At 43.1% G+C, this 17,739-nt stretch overlaps 2 long non-coding RNA genes across 2 annotated transcripts; both read right to left on the reverse strand.

Annotated features, from left to right (window-relative positions):
* Window positions 1-11,350: 11,350 nt before the first annotated feature.
* Window positions 11,351-11,999, reverse strand: LOC125526400. The gene is made up of 3 exons (XR_007291673.1): window positions 11,895-11,999; window positions 11,541-11,800; window positions 11,351-11,457 (listed from the first exon to the last, which is right to left on the reverse strand). It is a non-coding gene; the product is annotated as an uncharacterized LOC125526400 (long non-coding RNA).
* Window positions 12,000-16,107: 4,108 nt separating this feature from the next.
* LOC125526471 lies at window positions 16,108-17,325 on the reverse strand. The gene is made up of 3 exons (XR_007291723.1): window positions 17,142-17,325; window positions 16,314-16,387; window positions 16,108-16,190 (listed from the first exon to the last, which is right to left on the reverse strand). It is a non-coding gene; the product is annotated as an uncharacterized LOC125526471 (long non-coding RNA).
* Between the last annotated feature and the right edge of the window lie 414 nt (window positions 17,326-17,739).

Consider the following 17,739-nt stretch of genomic DNA (forward strand, 5'->3'; position numbering starts at 1 on the left):
TTTCAGTATGCCATTGAGAATAATTAACCATAATATTATCTAGGAGTTTAGTAGCTTCTCCTAAAGTGATTTCCATAAAAGTGCCTCCCGCGGCTGAATCTAAAAGATTTCTAGAAGCAAAATTCAATCCAGCATAAAAAATTTGTATAATCATCCACAAATTCAAACCATGAGTAGGGCAATTACGTATCATTAATTTCATCCTCTCCCAAGCTTGTGCAACATGTTCATGATCAAGTTGCGTAAAATTCATAATATCATTTCTAAGGGAGATGATCTTAGCGGGAGGAAAATACTTAGAGATAAAAGCATCTTTGCACTTACTCCATGAATCAATACTATTTTTAGGCAAAGACGAAAACCAAGCTTTAGCACAATCTCTAAGCGAAAAAGGAAATAGCTTCAATTTCACAATATCATTATCCAGATCTTTCTTATTTTGCATATCACACAAATCATCGAAGCTATTTAGATGGGTAGCGGCATCTTCACTAGGAAGGCCAAAAAACGGATCTTTCATGACAAGATTCAGCAAGGCAGCATTAATTTCACAAGATTCAGCATCGGTAAGAGGAGCAATCGAAGTGCTAATAAATCATTGTTGTTGCTATTGGTAAAGTCACACAATTTAGTGTTATCTTGAGCCATCATGACAAGAAAGAAATCCAACACACAAGCAAACAAAAAGCAAGTGAGCAAAAAGGAGGCAAACGGGAAAGAGAGGAAGGATAGAGAGAGAGGGCGAATAAAACGGCAAGGGTGAAGTGGGGGAGAGGAAAACGAGAGGCAAATGGCAAATAATGTAATGCATGAGAAAAGGATTGTGATGGGTACTTGGTATATTGACTTTTGCGTAGACTCCCCAGCAATGCCGCCAGAAATCCTTCTTGCTACCTCTTGAGCACTGCGTTGGTTTTTCCCCAAAGAGGAAGGGATGATGCAGCAAATTAGCGTAAGTATTTCCCTTAGTTTTTGAGAACCAAGGTATCAATCCAGTAGGAGGCTACACGTGAGTCCCTCGTACCTGCACAAAACAAATAAATCCTCGCAACCAACGCGATAAGGGGTTGTCAATCCCTACACGGTCACTTACGAGAGTGAGATCTAATAGATATGATAAGATAATATTTTTGGTATTTTTATGATAAAGATGCAGAGTAAAATAAAAGCAAAGTAAAAGGCAAAGGAAATAACTAAGTATTTGAAGATTAATATGATGAAGATAGACCCGGGGGCCATAGGTTTCACTAGTGGCTTCTCTCAAGAGCATAAGTATTTTATGGTGGGTGAATGAATTACAGTTGAGCAATTGACAGAATTGAGCATAGTTATGAGAATATCTAGGTATGATAATGTATATAGGCATCACGTCCGAGACAAGTAGACCGACTCATGCCTGCATCTACTACTATTACTCCACTCATCGACCATTATCTAGCATGCATCTGGAGTATTAAGTTCATGAAAACAGAGTAACGTCTTAAGCAAGATGACATGATGTAGAGGAATAAACTCATGCAATATGATGAAAACCCCATATTGTTATCCTCGATGGCAACAATACAATACGTGCCTTGCTGCCCCTACTGTCACTGGGAAAGGACACCGCAAGATTGAACCCAAAGCTAAGCACTTCTCCCATTGCAAGAAAGATCAATCTAGTAGGCCAAACTAAACTGATAATTCGAAGAGACTTGCAAAGATAACCAATCATACATAAAAGAATTTAGAGAAGATTCAAATATTGTTCATAGATAGACTTGATCATAAACCCACAATTCATCAGTCTCAACAAACACACCGCAAAAATAAGATTACATCGAATAGATCTCCACAAGAGAGGGGGAGAACATTTTATTGAGATCCAAAAAGAGAGAAGAAGCCATCTAGCTAATAACTATGGACCCGTAGGTCTGAGGTGAACTACTCACACTTCATCGGAGGGGCTATGGTAATGATGTAGAAGCCCTCCGTGATGGATACCCCCTCTGGCGGAGCTCCGGAATAGGCCCCAAGATGGGATCTCGTGGATACAGAAAGTTGCGGCGGTGGAATTAGGGTTTTGGCTCCGTATCTGATCGTTTGGGGCTATGTAGGTATATATAGGAGGAAGGAGTACGTCGGTGGAGCAACAAGGGGCCCACGAGGGTGGAGGGCGCGCCTGGGGGGGTAGGCGCGCCCCTACCTCGTGGCCTCCTCCTTTGTTTCTTGACGTTGGGTCCAAGTCTCCTGGATCATGTTCGGTGAGAAAATCACGTTCCCGAAGGTTTCATTCCGTTTGGACTCCGTTTGATATTCCTTTTCTTTGAAACCCTAAAATAGGCAAAAAAAACAGCAATTCTGGGCTGGGCCTCCGGTTAATAGGTTAGTCCCAAAAATAATATAAAAGTGGATAATAAAGCCCAATAATGTCCAAAACAGTAGATAATATAGCATGGAGCAATCAAAAATTATAGATACGTTGGAGACGTATCAATGGTGTGCCTGCCATCCTGCAATATAGGCCGTCCAATTTATATCTGATGGATAGGAAGGAAACTATGGCAATTTTGCAAAAAGATACCCACACCCCTCTCCACATTTGTAAATAAGGCCTTGCCTCGTTCATCCTTATCTCCCACAACATAAACTACTCATACAAATGCATCTTGATTTTCCGTGCAACGCATGGGCATCTTGCTAGTTCTGAATAAATAACACTGTATCAACGAGCCCCGTCAGACACCAAATTTCTTGGCTTTCGTGCTATAGCTAGATCTTCCCCTCGTTTCTGTTTTCCAACCTGGCGGCGGGTGGGGTGCAGTTTGCCAATAGTCAGTTTTCTCAACGGCGGTCCCACATGAAAGTGAAAATGCTAGGAAACACGCCTTCCCTAGCTATGTGGCGTGCCAGATGGGCCATGGAGTACTCCTGATTCTCGGGCGTGTGGGGGTGCGACGCGAACGCGGCAGGCCTTTTCCTTTTACTGGCAATGTGCTCGTGCATTACGATGGATCCAAAGTAGTAGAATAGTAGTACTTGTTCACAAACTTGAAAGAAATCACTCTTGTTTTGATATACTCCTAGTATATTACTTTTCACTCAAAATATATTTCTCAGGCTGTTTTTATGAGGTGAGGGAGGGATGTGGTTGCTTTCAAGATAATAAAGGGGTTTTCTGCAAATTGGAGCAGAGAAGTGGGCTATTGTTGCAAAAATGCCCCAACTTACCTCACAGCCATTAGATGCAGATCTAATGGTCAAAAATGATGGATGGCAGACACACCACCATCACCAACTGAGTCTTTTATAGGAGTAGCAGTAGAGAAAAATGTATAAATTGTAACATTTGGTTCTACTCCTTGGCATGATCGATAGATACAAATAACGATTGGAAATGCTAGGGCGGGGCTATTTCCGCCAGATAAGCAGGGTACGTATTAGCTAGGTTGGCGCATCATCGGTTTGGTCACATGCGGTCCGACATGTTCTAGTGTTTCTAGCAACATGCCCGTGCATTGCACAAAGTTGATGGAAAAGGTAAGCACAACTTATAAATTGACGGATGGATTACTAGTTACAGTGATGCATAAAATTAAGGAAAGGGATCGCACATGTTGGTATTGACTGGAACGAGAATGCAATAGCTCAATAAGAATTAAGGCCACGATGATGCGATCGTAGTGGTGGTTACATCAGGCAACAATAAAGATGCATCCATCAACGTACAACCTCCTCCTCCTCAACTAGGGCGCCGGGCCACAGACCGACGGCTAAGGAGCGGTTGCTTTTGTGGCGAGGTCAAGGTGCTTCTTAGCAAAGGCATCCAAGGCTTCCAGCCGGTTGAGGAAGGCCAATGCCGTAGCATCCTCAATGGCCTTGTAGATACCTATGTACACGATTTGCACATACATGTGGATGTGTAGGTCGAAGAATTCTTGCAGGGCGAGGCGCCTCGCGGCGAACGCGACCTGCAGGTGGACATTCCTCGTGGAGTCGGCGGGCAGTCGCAGGGCCATCAGTGCTTGAAAGAGGTTCCGGCCATGGAGGCCAATTAGGGTGGCAGGCGATGAGGAGCCCGGGCGCGCGGGCTGGAGGAGTACGGCGATGTCTTCCCCGAGATTCTTGAGGACCGTGAACTTGTTGGTGGTGGCAACGATCATGTGGTCCAACTGAGATTCGTAGTTGGCGTTGACGGCGGCCATCCACCAGCCGGTCGCGAACACCATCTGGAGACGATCCTCAGCGCCATGCCGCAGGCCGGCATCGTGGACCATCTGGCACAGCCCCTTGCCGCTCGTGCGCATCGCCGCCATGGGTCTGGAGTGAGCACTTTTGCGCTTAGTGTAGGTGCTTAGGTAAATGCTTAGGTGCGTACGATGTGGCAGGTGCATTGGAATCGAGGGGCGCCTTTATATGAGTGCAAACTGCGTTGCATTCACATCATGCAGCCTCTTTTCCTGGTCTTCCTCCCATTACTTCCATCATGCACGCACGATGCTAATTGAAGGAGGATGCATCATTGGCCGTTCAACATTTCGGGAACCGCTACACCTCCCTCGTCTGCATTAAAGCCGTATCAGGAACTGCGCCACCCGCTGTCAAATCGAATAGTACTACGCCGCCCTCTGCACGCCCGGCTAAACATGCCTCCTCGCTTCCATCAAACCCCTTCGTTAAACCCACATGCAAACCGAGAAACCTACTCCCGCCAGACGTATGTTCATGAGCGGGCCTGAATTAAATGCAACACTGGCCGAGCTCCTCCCGTCCGCCCTCAGTATAAACGAGGCCAGACGCCCGCCAATCTCCTACCGTCCACCCTCTATTTAAATGAGGCCAGACAGAAAACGGGCAAGAATCGCACCCCTCCGCCGCTCCCCCATCTCCTCCTTCACCATTTTCTCCACTCTTCTGATGGCTTCCGAGGAGCCGTTCTCCTGCATACTACCCGGCTGGGTGGCCCGCCGATCCCTCCAGATATGGACGAGGCCGCTCTGTGCTTCATCAACCTCGCTTGGCCCGACTGAGCCAGTTGCCGCCCCAATCTAGCGCGTGGTTTAGCAACTCGTTGCTCCAGTTCAGCTCGATGAGGACTAGCAAGTTGCTCCACGCAGGTATAGGCATCGTCGCTGCCGCGTCGTATCGCGCCACCAGTGTCTGCGATGGCCGCGCCTCCCGTGTCTGTGGGCATGCGCCTCCCGTGCCTGCGGCCGCGCCTCCCGTGCCTGCGGCAACGCCATGTAGGCAGGGACAGATTCTGGGTGCATGGACAGCGATGAGTCAGTGGCCAGCTTCTCCGTGTCCGCCGCCATCATCAAGGAGAAGTAGAATATGGGAGGACGCCGCCACTTGGGTCCCATGAAGGCCACCGCCGAGGCGACGACTGCGCATTCAGGTGGTTTCTTTGCTGCTTCGTCTCTTCCGAGGACCTTCGTCGACCCCTCAAGTGTCTGCCGGACATGAGGAAGACAAAGGGATCCGCGGGCAGCCATTTAGATTAGGTACTCCCTCTCCGGCTGGCGGGAAATATTTGTTCTAATAATGGATAAATTGGATGTATCTATAACTAAAATAAGTATAGATGCATCCATTTCAAGGACAAGTATTTCCGGACGAAGGGAGTACTAATTATACCAAGAGAGCCGGATTAGCACTGCTTAGTTCATGTAAATGTAATGAAATCCATCATGCTTATATGAAACCAGTCCATGTTTGCACGAATTTCATCTGGTTGGTTAGAGTTGTGAAAATGTATGCTGATGGCGTTTGATGTGGTCCTCCGCGGAAGGAAGCGGGAGGAAATTTGCTGGCTGCCATTGGAGATGCTCTTATGCTGGAAATAATAGAGTCACATCCAATCCATTTGAGTTAATTGCGTGTATGATTCTCCCTCTATAAAAAGTTAATTGCATGTGCAGTGTACACGTGACTTGTAGGGTGGCTAGAACTTCGTACAGAAAGTTAAAAAGAAACAAGTCCATCCTTAATATTGTAATCTAAGTACTCTGTGGGTTCCACTATCAGTACAGTAGCGAAAGAAGCATATATTAAATAAGTAATATATAATATAAAAATCTAAAGTTAAAGACAGAATTTGAACTCAGGTCATCGCGTTGCGAGCATCCGGCGCTAACCAGTCCAGCACATTTTTGTTTTAGACCATGCTGGAGATATATCTCCATGTCTACTCTTATACTACATCCGTTCCTAAATATTTGTCTTTTTCAGATTTCAAATGGACTACCACATACTATGTGTAGACATATTTTAGAATGTGGATTCACTCATTTTGCTCTGTATGTAGTCACTTATTGAAATCTCTAAAAAGATAAATATTTAGGAACGGAGGGAGTAGAAAACAGAGTTGGTGATGATGGTGTGCGTGCCATCCTGCAATATAGGCCGTCGGATTTATATCTAACGGATAGGAAGGAAACTATGACAATTTTGCAAAAAGATACCCACACCCCTCTCCACGTTTGCAAATAAGGCCTTCCCTCGTACATCCTTTTCTCTACTCTTACTAGCAATGTGCCCGTGCGTTGCAATAGATCCAAAATATAATAATACATGTTCACAAACTTGAAAGAAAAACACTCTAGTTTGGTGTATATATCACTAAAAATATACTCGTATTAGGTTTCACTCAAAATATATTACTTGTGGATGTTTTGATGAGGTGGGGGAGGGATGTTGTTGGTTTCAATATACTAAGGGGTTTCTGCAAATTGGAGCGGAGAAGTGGGGTCTTGTTGCAAAAAGCCACGACTTACATCATAGTCGTTAGATGTAGATATGATGGTCAGAAATGACGGATGGCAGACACACCGTCATCACCAACTAAGTATTTTATAGGAGTAGAGATAAAAACAGAGTTGGTGATGATGGTGTGCCTGCCATCCTGCAATATAGGCTGTCCGATTTATATCTGACGAATAGGAAGGAAACTATGGCAATTATGCAAAAAGATACCCACACCCCTCTCCACATTTGCAAATAAGGCCTTCCCTCGTTCATCCTTTTTGCTCACAAGATAAACTACTCATATAAATGCATCTTGATGTTCTGTGCAACGCATGGGCATCTTGATAGTCCCTCACAAGATAAACTACTCACACAAATGCAGCTTGATATTCCGTGCAACGCACGGGCATCTAGCTAGTTTCTTTTAAAATAGTTACTGCGATAATTGGGTTGAATTGATATATTTTATGTCTGCCCTGAATGATTTCAGATTCACTAGTAGTAACAATGAAAAGGTTGCCTTATTAATTAACAGAAAACAGGGTGAAAACTATCACATGAGGCCGGTAAAAACAAAGCACATTGGGTTCAGCGTCATCGTCACTACAGCTGTGAGCGTGCGAGAAGTCTACATATCGAGGGGGATATGGAGAAAAAGACGTATCAAGTGTGTCTGAGCGAGGCACAGAGACACAATGTTTGAGAGAGAAATCAATTGACAGATTAAGATCAGATCGAGTTGTCACCTTTCTGCTGTCATTGTTGGGGTTGGGGTGGGGGTAGGGAGGGGGAGGGAGAGAAAGACGTATTGAGAGTGTGCGTGAGATGCATAGAGCCACAACTAGTGAGCATGTGTGTTTGAAAGAGTAGACAGATTACTATCAAGATCGAGGTGCCACCCTACTCCTTCAGTGTCGGGTAGTGTGTGTGTGTGTGTGTTTGAGAGAGAAGCCAGTCGATAGATTAGTATCAAGATTGAGGTGTCACCCTACTCCTTCGGTGTCGGGAAGTGTGTGTGTGTGGGTGGGTGGGGGGCAGCTGTGACACTTACATATCTCTACTCTTATAAAAAACAGAGTTGGTGATGATGGTGTTCCTGCCATCCTGCGATACAGGCCATCCGATTTATATCTGATGGATAGGAAGGAAACTATGGCAATTTCGCAAAAATATAGCCACACCCCTCTCTACATTTGCAAATAAGGCATTCCCTCATTCATCCGTTTCTCCCACAAGATAAACTACTCATACAAATGCATCTTGATGTTCCGTGCAACGCATGTGCATCTTGCTAGTAGGGAGAAGGAGTTTGTGTGACACATATATATATTAAGGGATAGGTAGATAGGATGTGTGCGAGGCATACTTAAAGCATCACAAAGAAAAACAAACGATGTGCATGCAAGCACTACACCACAGCACCACATCCGTAACAAACAAGTTGGTTGGGAAAACAAGGTCTGACGACATACACTCGGTCGGGAAAGAGTATTGCCGACCGACAACGTTTGTTGGGGAAAACCCAGACGGGAAAGCATTTTCCCGACCGACATATCTTTCCCAACCGACAGTTGGACGCCTATAAAGAGAATTGCCGACCGGCTTTCTGATGGCCCTACTCGGAATCTTTCCCGACCGACTACCCGATGGTAACATGTTTGCCGACCAATTTTCAGTTGGCGTTGCTGTTTAAGTTTTCCCGACCGACTGTTTGATAGTATAATATTTGCCGACCGACTTTCTGTTGTCCTTGTCCTGAAACTTTCCCGACCAACTGTGCGATGCTATCCTTTTTGCCGACCAACTTTCCATTGGTACTAGCATGACCCTTTGCCGACCAACAATGAGACGATGTTCTATTTTGCCGACCAACAATTTATCAACATTTTGTTTAGCTGAGCAATATTTAAACCCTTGATTTCCCATCTGTCTTACACAATACAATGTCAATCAAGTCGCATATCTCAGTACTACATGATATCAGTCAAATTACAGTAACTTGCATGTGCTTTGAAAATAGTAAATCATGACCAAAGAAGAATAACATAATAATTACTTCTCAAGAGTGAAGGAAACATTTATGGTTTTGTGACCGAATCGCCCGATAGGTTTACAAAATGATAGGTGCATGTCCGAGATTCATTGTTTTCTCTATTACACAAAATACCCAGATGACAAGATAAATACCCAGATGACAAGATGCCATATAGGTTTACATAATGAGACCTAAAAGACACATTGTTTTTGCTCCATTACAGAAAATATGTAGCTGATGCAAACTGGCATCTTCCTGGTTACTTCCTGGCCCTTTTGTATGTCTTTCCTACAAAGAATAAAAATGTCCCTGATGAGCATGCATTCAGAGACAATGGCAATAATGATAATTTTATAAAGCACTATGGCAATTGGCAATAAAAAAACTGGGGGATTTTAGTGTTACAAAAAATAGGGCAAGTTAAGAATAATGCCACAACATGTGCTAATTAGATCTCTGTTGCATTTGACATAATAAAGCATTGATGCAACGTGACCATGTAGTATGTTTCAGGAAATAGGAGCAATACAGAGGTGTACTGGGAGAAACACAAGGCAACAGAGTTAAGTTAAATTTAAATCATCTAGACATAAGGCAACATTTTAGCATGTCCAGACTCCCAGTTTTAGTTCAAAAGACATGCTTTACCGTGCAGAGCACTACAGGCTAGTTTGGTTGGTGCTAGAGAGCAACTAGAAATTTGTGCCAGCCAGCTCCTCTAGGCATGTGGCAAGTAGAACTGTACCAAAGCCAACTTTTGCATAACATTATTATTTCCTTCTAATTCTGCTAAACCATGTAAGCTAGGAACTGTACATTAACTTAGCCAAACTTTAGATGAAGAGAATAACCAAAACAATTATAGACCATCACCATGTAAGAAGAAGAAGATACAAGGTTCTGGTTAAGTTCATTTCGTCCCTGGTTTTGTAGCTCAAAAATAAATACTAGCTCGGGATTCAAAAATACCTTAGCGGCGGGATGAGGAAGATGCCCCTGGTTTATAGGGTTTCATCTAGCAAAGTGATCATGAGTCAGTATCACATATCAAACAATTTGAGATAAGTGGACAAAAGACATATTGTTGGTGATTACCTTGCTAGATGGCCATGCAATGGACCTTGTGACAGCATCAGCAATAATTTGTAAATCGTCATATTCATAAGGCACCGTAGCATCTCTTCTAATAGCAACATTGACAAGAACCTCATAAGTTCCTGGTCCAAGGGTCTCTCCGCCCACAATAGTGTCTGGGTCAACTGAGATAATCGTTGCCTTGGCAACAGGAGTTTCAGGACCAGTCCATGCATATAGAAGCACATCCATACCAATCTGAATCAATGATTATTTTAGAAACATGAAAACAAAACAGAATTTAAACATATAGGTAAGGATGTGAAGATTACAAGGCTTTCATCTTCATAGGTTGATGAGCTTCTTGCAGGGGGCTTTGCAACAACTCTTCTTTGAACAAATGGCTCTTCATCATCCTGTTCAACATCTTCTTCAGCGTCATTATGTTCCTCAGCTTCAGCTCCGAAGTTCTACCAGACAACAATATGGAAATAGAGTTAGTGCATGCAAGATGGATTAATGATGCATTGAAAGGATGTGGAAATAGTTCATTACTTGTCGAGAATTGGAACCATGCTACGAGCTAGGAGTTTCCAGATTATGCCTTCCTTGTGAAGCTAACATCAATTCCATTCGGTTCATTCTTTCTTCCATTTGTTGCACATGCCCCTGGAGCATGTTATAGCGATTTTCAGCTTCTCGACGCCCTTGCATTTCAACTAGAACTCTTGTGCTCAATTTACCCCGTGTACCCGGTGTGCCCAAATCTTGAGGTGTTGGACCTAGACCTAACACACAGACACGACCCCTGGGCTCCTTCATTCCACATACGCGTGCAAACAGATCACCTTCTTGAATGCTCTTTTCCTTCCATTCAGGGTGCTTTTCAGCATTCTCTATGAGTTCATTCTACAAAATGACATTTACGAGCTCTGTAAATTCTACTTCTACAATTTCTGAGCAATATTGAAAAAGCATGGCAAAAGAGACTTACAATTGTTGTTTCTGCCTGCGGCACATAACTCCCTTTCCTTTCCCCTTTCTTGCATGTATGTGTTTCGATATAAACTTCATCTCTCCAAGGATCATGCCCAAGTTTGACAGCCTACAATCATTTATTTATTTCAATATGCATTAGTCACTGAATCACAGTGGCATATCATTTATAATTGGGGTAATTTTTTTTACCATTTCATTGGCAACACGGGCATGACTCTTTTTGCCAGATGTATGAGGTACTGCATTGGCACAATTCTTTTTGGCGATAGAACTACGAGACTACAAGCAAAAAGTAAAGGAGATTTATCACACATATTGTTTGTGTTTTGAGAATCATTACATGCATATTTGTTTATCTATGTCCAGGACAAAGTGTGCTGCAAAGATATACTACAGTTTTGATTAGCAGGATGACTTACTTCAAATGCCGAAGATCTCCAATAAGTAATAAGGGTCTTCCAGTCAGCTTCACTAATTCTGTTGTCACGTCTTTTCATAAGTTGTGCATCAGTGAGTGCAGCATCAAACTTGTACCTCTTTAAATCTGACTTCCAATCCTTCCATTTTATGTGTGAAGTGTCGATAACAAAGCTCAAAGCAGTTGAGTCCAGCTCATAAAATGCCTATTAAAATGAGAGAAAACAGGACACTCAGTTAGATGGCTTTAAAAAAGAGTGTGTAAGTTATAAATTATGCTCATTTCTACCTTCAAGGTCTCCCACACTAACAACTTTTTCTCTACATCAACATCTCGCCAATCTAACTCTGCAGGTGGTATATGATTCCTCACCAAAGTACCAATGAAATTGGCAAATTCGGTTGCATCTGGCCCAACAGGCTGGCCATCCCCATTAAGTGGAATATGGATTTTGGGTTGATTCAGCCTTGCATATATGTTAGCCTTTCAAGTAATTTTTCTTCCACCTTTCTTTTGACTACCATCACCATCAAGCTCATGAGTAATCTCTTCATGCAAGAAAATTAACATAGTCATACAACAATTCTAGCAAGTGACATTAGGTTAGAATATGAACAATTCTAGCATGTGACATTAGGCTACCTTTGGAAGGCTGATGCTCAGGATCAACATGATCTTGATCTTTTGATACCCTAGACCTCAAAACACGTCCTTCATTCACGCTTACAGGTGCGCTGGAGGGTGCCTGCATAGATATATAGGTTAGTGTTGCAAGCTACATTTGCTTCCTTCAGGTAGAACATGAATGTGATGGAAGCTACATACCTTTCTTTTATTTTGGGGGGCTTGGTTCGCTTCCATATCTTCCTGCATAGAAGCTCTTGTTGCTCGTACCGCTGCTAGCCGTTTATCATTCTGTTCAATGGTCTTGCTTCTCAGTAGTTCATACTCTACCGCTTTCAGTTGTTCCTCCGTGACCCCACCATCTTTAGCTCTTCCGTTTGCGCTTGCCATTTTTCCTCCTGCAAAAGACACACTATGTGAGTACATCGCTGAAAATACAAAACATTAGAGGATCATACACAACACTTACTTTTTTTCAATATCACTTGCTTTAAGAACTAGTCCATCTATATCTGTCCTAGCAGAACCAATGCATCCATCCGCAACACTCACACGTATAGCAGTACATGGATCAGGCAACGTCACACGTAAAACATTACCGTTGTCATCTTTAGATTCTTCTATGTCATATAATGATGGAACACCAGTAGACCACTTAGCATCAATGGGATCTTCAACATAGTAAACTTGAGTTGCTTGTGTGGCTAATATGAAGGGCTCGTCTGATATTTTCTCACCGGTATTGAACAAATGCTTGAAATTCACAGAAGTGATTCCAAACTGATCAGTTTGCACCCATTCATCTTCTACACGATTATCAACCCAGTCACATTTGAACAACACTACTTTCCCTTCATGTTGATAATTCAACTCAAGAATTTCCTTTATAATGCCATAATAGGTCTTGTTTCTTACATTAATATTGTCACCTTTTCCTTTTGCAAAGGATGTGGTTTGTGCAACAAGAGCTACTCCACTACTCTGAAATGAGCGGCCCTCATCATATTATTATGTATGAAAGTCTACCCCATTTATAGTGTAGCTACTATACTTCATAGCAACCAAGTTTGGCTCTTTAGCTAATATTTTTATCTCATGAGGTGCTTCATCTCCCATTTCTGCCACCTGTGATTATGAAATGCTATTGTTACTCTACAATGGGATGGAATTATATGTCTTATAGGTTGACAGTCACATGCCCACTTACGTGCAATTTAAACCACTCATGAAATGTCTCGTAATGCACACGCTTGACTTCTCGATGACTTCGAACACCAATAGAAGAAAGGTAATCCATATGTTTGCTGCATATAGGTTATATTTATCAATTGACAAGGAGGAGAGAAATAACCTAATAGCAATACATAGTAGGGATATCTTACTCTAGGTATGGTTCTATGTTGTCATAATTGAACAAGACATATCTGTGGGCTTGCAACCAAGTTTTGTTATCTAACATCACCATGCACTTGCCAGCCAGCCCTCGACCAATGTTGTGGAAGAAAGGAGTTGTATCATCAACTTCCATATCCAAACCTCCATCATTCCTAGCTCGATTCAACCGACTCTCATCATCCAAATAGTGTGAGCAAAATGTCAAGCTCTCATCAAACAAATAGCCCTCTGCAATTGATCCTTCCACATGACTTCTGGTGTGGACATGTCCCTTGAGCTTTCCTATATACCTCTCTACAGCCCACATGCTGCGAAAATGTACTGGACCAGCTATCATTGCTTGTGCTGGAAGATGAACCATCAAATGCACCATAATATCGAAAAATGATGGGAGGAATATGGCCTCAAGAAGGCTCAAGGTCTCAGCTATTTCATCCTGCAACCTTTGCATGTCACTTATGCGAATAACCTATGAGTACATTCGCTTGAAAAATCTGCTCACACGAATCAGTACCGCACTCACTCTTTCTGGTAATGTTCTTCTCACTGCAAGTGGCAGCAAGTCTTGCAAAAGGACATGGTTGTCATGGCTCTTTAGCCCAGTTATCTTTTTCTCCTTAACATGCACATTGCGGCGTATGTCAGATGCATAACCATTAGGAAACATGGCATTTTTAAATACTTTGCAAAATGTCCTCTGCTGATCAGATTCCATAGTGTAAGGTGCCGGAGGAAAAAAAACTTCATCATCATCAAGATCAATAGGTTGAAGATCCTTTCTAATATTGAGTGCTTGAAGGTCATATCGAGAATTAATATTATCCTTGGTTTTTCCATTGACTGCCAACAAAGTGTTAACTATGTTCTCACACACATTTTTTTCTATGTGCATGATATCAAAGTTATGATGCATCTTCAAATCCTTCCAATATGGTAGTTTAAACCAAATAGACTTTCTTTTCCAAATGATCAGCGGATCCCCTTTCTTGCGTTTCTTAGTTCTAGGCTTCTTCGTTATAGGATCCTTCCCAAACTTGGTTTGCATATTTTCTGTCAGCTCTAAGATTTGCCTACCGGAAAGTGGAATGGGTGCTGTCCCACGTTCTATGTCACCAAATGTGCGTGTATCATACCTCAAGGGGTGATCTGCACGTAAGAACCTACGATGCCCCATATAGCAAGTCTTGCTACCATTTTTTAGCCTAAGAGAACATAATTGAGAGTGGCATTCAGGGCAAGCTCCTTCTCCAGAGGAAGCACAGGCAACCAAAGACCCAAGACCCGGTTTATCCGTAATTGTGCATATTATGGCAGCATGCAACTGAAAATACTCTCCGGTTGAAGCATCATAGGTCCTAACACCATCAAGAAACATATCTACCATATCATCAACTAGTGGCTCAAGATAGACATCAATATCACTACTAGGAGAATTTCTGCCAGGAATCAACAGTGATAGGATAAAATTTGATTGCTTCATAATCATCCAGGGTGGAAAGTTATAAGGAATCAATAATACTGGCCAAATGCTATAGCTGAGATTCATGGATCTAAACGGATTAAAACCATCGGCACATACTACAAGCTTAAGATTTCTGCTATCTTTTGCAAAATATTTATTTTTTCATCAAAATCTTTCCAAAGGAGGGAATCTTTAGGATGCCTAATCAAGCCATCTTGTGTGCGCTCTTCTGCATGCCATCTTGTGAGAGCCGCAGTTCTGGAACACACAAACAACCTTTGAAGCCTCTTCTTTATTGGGAAGTAACGAAGAACCTTCTTAGGAACCTTGTGGACACGTTTCCCATCTGCACTCTTCCTTTCAGATTTCCATCTTGAAGCCTTACATTCTGGGCATGAATTGGCATTGGCATTGTTCTTCCAAAATAGAATGCAATCATTTTCACATGCATGGATATTAACATACCCAAGTCCTAGGCATTTGACTAGTTTTTTAGCTTCATTGGAGTTTTTGGGTATTGCGGACTGAGGGTAAGCATCTTGTAGTAGATCTAACAGCAGATCAAAACTTCTATTAGACCACCATCCAAGCAGTTTGGTGTGAAGAAGCCTCACTAGGAAACGAAGCTTTGAGAAATTCTTATAGCCTGGATATAGCTCTTGTCTAGAATCAGCTCCAAGTTTGTGGAGAGATTCTAGAAAAGAATCATCCTGATCTAAACCACAATCATCTTCAAGATCTCCCCCTTTATCCAAACCAGGAGCAAGATCTCTTAGCAAATCAGATATATCATCGCCCTCATCCTTGTTGTCACCCTCATCTAGATTTGGAGGAATGGAAGAAGAAGAGACACGTTCTCCATGAAACATCCACTATTTGTAGCCATCTACAAATCCCTCGCATACTAGGTGCTCACGGACTTCAGACTCTTCTCTCCAGTACGAGTTCACACAGTTTTTGCAAGGACATAAGATTTTATTCTCAACCGATGATTTATTAAATGCATAGCCTAGGAATTTGGCGAGCCCTTGTAAGTACTTCTCTGTATGCCTACATGCAAGTGTACATGTGTAGTGTGTTATATATAGTTTCATCATATAAGCAAAACAAAATATATATGCGGCATTATACCTAGGCGCATCCATCCAACCTTTATCCATGGTATCTTAGCTTCACAACTGGTTACTACCAAGTCAACACTAAATCCTGAACGAATAATATCAAAACCAGAGAATGCAAGGAATCAATTTAAGTACTGTAAATAAATTGGCGCAGAAAAGAAACGAAGAATCATAGAACCAATTCAATGGTAGTACACACAGTAAAGGCAGATACCACCATAAATAAAATGGATCAAAGCTGTGGTTGACTCACCAACTGGTGGAGGATGCAGCGACAAGCACGGGAGGGGGATCGCTGCACCGCTGCTGGAAGCTGAGTCGTTGGCAGCAAGAATCCTAATAACCAAAATAATTAGACAATATAAAAGTCAGTGTCAAACATGAGGAGGCATCTCTACATATTCATGACATCCACACATATGGAGGGCCTCTGGACTTGAGTGGGGAAGAGAAACTCACCTAGTGGTTGCAGCAAATATTCTACAACTTCTCTTTGTCGGCTCAATGTTACCAGCAGTGCTCCTCTATGTTACCTGTAGAAAAAACAAGACAGATGAACAAGTAGACTACAACTTTTGAGATGCAGTGCTTTATATATTTACAGCTCTCTGCCATGTTTTCTTTCACTTCAAAATCTACTTCAGTAAACAAAAGAGAAACTCAAGTTTAAAATTTTTGTTACTGAGATTTAGGTATAACATCAGGTCAGTTAAGTTGTATGTTTTCAGAGACTCCAGTTTTTTGGATGTATGTCCGAGTTGCATGCTTTTAAAGGAAACATGATTCTAAAAGTCAAGATGATGCTTTTTAATGAAGTAATACATACTGTTGGCAAGGTCAATCCATATGCATGACAATATTTAGCTCCTCAGCGCTCTTTTTGTGTATTAACTTTATAGTTAAACTCTTCTTCATTTGTCTTCAGATCATCCAGACAAGAAAACTCGATACCGATGACTACAAATTCCTTTCTATCGGTACGGTGGAATTAAAGGACAGAACTGCAATGGGAAATTTTTTTTGCACACAACAGCTCAACTTCTAGAATTAGTTCATATTGCTACCACCAAGCTTCTACTCTGTACATTGATTAGCACATTTTCTGCCTACATAGTATCTCACAATCAGACTAGCTGCAGTACACATCAAACTGGAGAAGAAAAGCAAGAGGTGTAGCCGTTCCCTACTGCCGGAGCTCCCCGTTCCCCACCATCCCACTCTCACAACAAAGCCTAGAGAGATGGGGGAGGGGGGAGGGAGGTAAAGATAGAGAGGGAAGAGTTGTACCTCAGCCGCATCGACCATTGCCGCTGCCGCTGCGTGTCTTCGAGAGCTGGACGGTGGAGATGGGGGAGGTCAGTCCAGGGAGGGTGGCTTGCCGCTTCCCAAGATGCTCACATGCCTACTGCTGGTTGGAGAGAGGCGCCCGGAGAGAGAGAGCACTAGGACATGGGTCCGGCGGTGGAGAGACAGGACGGCGTTGCGTGACGTTGATGGGGCAGGAAGGCGTGGGGCGGCGCTGCAGAGGGAGGGCGGCGGTGGAGTGGCGCCGCAGAGGGAGGGCGGCGTGGGGCGACGGTGGAGCGGCGCTGCAGAGGGAGGGCGGCATGGGGCGGCGGTGGGACGGCGTGGGGCGGCAATGGGACGGCGTGGGATCGACCGGCGGGAGCACTGGCGGTGTGCGTGGGGAACGAACAGATCGAGCTAGGGATTTGGTTGTCCTGTACGTGCGAGGGGAACGAAGGAGATTGGGTTTTTGGGGGAAAATGTTCGCGGGTTGGGCCGTTTATTAGCGCTAAAATTTGGCCGTTCGCGCGCGAGGCCCAGTTAGCTTCAGAATGTCGGTCGGCGTTATTTACCAACCGATGGTCCATGGGCCATAAAG

This window comes from Triticum urartu, chromosome 1, assembly GCF_003073215.2.
Source record: "Triticum urartu cultivar G1812 chromosome 1, Tu2.1, whole genome shotgun sequence".
NCBI classification, from domain to species: Eukaryota; Viridiplantae; Streptophyta; class Magnoliopsida; order Poales; family Poaceae; genus Triticum; species Triticum urartu.